Source organism: Sprattus sprattus (assembly GCF_963457725.1).
Source record: "Sprattus sprattus genome assembly, chromosome: 7".
Lineage (NCBI taxonomy): Eukaryota > Metazoa > Chordata > Actinopteri > Clupeiformes > Clupeidae > Sprattus > Sprattus sprattus.
Window position 1 is genome coordinate 13,211,546 of NC_137926.1, and position 2,160 is coordinate 13,213,705.

Sequence of the window (2,160 nt, forward strand, 5' to 3'; positions counted from 1 at the left end):
AGTGAGAGCGGCCATTACCTTGACGTCATCAAGACACGACAGTGTCACTTAACGGGTGCAGTTCAAACTTCAGTACAGGCCAACGTTATCGAAATCCATAAACTGAAGCTGTCTGCCTATATAACTAAACTTTGCCAGCTCAAAACGACCCAGGGCAACGCAATAGTGCTGGTTGTTCTCGTGTAAATAAAACTTGTATTCATGAATTGAATATTGGCCTGTTGTTATTATGCTTGCTTAGACTCTCATAGACATTAATTTAGGAGTGTAGAGTAACTTTACATCTTGTTGAAACAAATGTAGCTTACTTTGGAATATTAATAGTATATATTATAAATTAACAAACAAATTTATTTGAAATACACTCACCATGAAAAATAACACACACACACACACACACACACACACACACACACACACACACACACACACACACACACACACACACACACACACACACACACACACACACACACACACACACACACACACACACATTGCTTTGCTTGAAAGTTGGTAGAGCCATTTGACAACACATTAATGTTCAAATCTATCCCTGAAAAGCCTATCTGCAGAATAACCACATGGATATGGACCTTGCAGATGTAGCCTACTCTCTGTTATGGTAAGGGTTAGGGTATTTTCATTCATGCATGGTCAGCAACTTTAACACTATGATGCTTGGGATGCTACCACAGCATTATTACAGTGCATGAAATGGACTAACCGCTTAACTTAGAAACTTCGTTCAAACTTTGTCGTGTAGGTCTTGTAAAGGACACTTATGCTATGTATTTTTCACTTTTCTAAACTTTATACTTTTTTAAGATATTAAAGAAAAACTAATATACATTTTCCCATTTACTTACATTGGGCCATTATGACATCATAATAGGGTCATTAAACTGGCTTGCACCTGTGCTTCACTGACACCTATGCCAGGATCCAAGGCTCCTCTTCTCTCTGTCCCTCTCCGTTCAACTGTTTAACTAGGAATATTAAGAGACACCTTCCATACTCTACTTTTTTTCCTCTCTCCATCTTTCTCTTTATCCCTCTCACTCTACTTTCTCTCACACTCCATCTCTCTGCTTCACCACATTTTCTCTTCTTCTTTCAGTATTTTCCCTCTTCACTCTCTCTTTACTGTCTTTATACGGAGCCACTCTTGTTCACTCTTCTTTCCTTTCTTCTTTCCTTCTTCCACTCTTCTTTCCTTCTTCCAGTCTTTCTTCCTTTCTTCTTTCCTTCTTCTACTCTTCTTTTCTTCTTCCACTCTTCTTTCCTTTCTTTTTTCCTTCTTTCACTCTTCTTTCTTTCCTTATTCCCCTCTTCTTTCCTTCTTCTACTCTTCTTTCCTTCTTTCACTCTTCTTTATTTTCTTCTTTCCTTCTTCCTTCCTTTCTTCTTTCCTTCTTCTACTCTTCTTTCCTTCTTCCACTCTTCTTTATTTTCTTCTTTCTTTCTTCCAGTCTCCCTTCTTTCCTCTTCTCTCCTTTCCTTCTCCCACTCTTCTTTCCTTTCTTCATATTATTTCCTTTCTTCTTTCCTTCTTCCACTCTTCTTTCTTTCTTCTGTCCTTCTTTCACTCTTCTTTCTTTTCTTCTTCCTTTCTTAACCTGTGCATTTCATGCACTGGTATTTCCTTCAGAAAAGGCATATTCTAGTTCACCATTGTTCTTTTACCATCACTTGAAAATGTCAGACTAGGTTACTCATTTGCTCTGCTAGACAACCTCCCACAATAATATCCTGCTATTCTGGGTTCCAATGACTTCCCAATAACAGTTGGCTTGCTGGGTTTGTGAAGATATCCTACATCCTTCCTGCCCAGCAGTTTGTACTGCAAGCCACTGCCACAAAAGTCATATTACAGTTTTTCTCGATTGCTTTGGCAAATTTTTCCATTCACTGTTTACTTTTTCAAAACAGCTCACACACAGCCCTTAACAGAAGCTGAAACACTATGATGTTTGCAGAATGACACTACCTTCTCAAAAACGTATCACAAACCCATCAAAACCAAACATTTCCCTCAAAACCTACAATTTGTGCTCAATTGAAAATGTATGTTTTCCCATTTATTTAACAATGGATAACAAAACTCAAACTACAGCTTTCAATATCAACCTCTGAAACCATCACTTCAGCTTTTGTGCA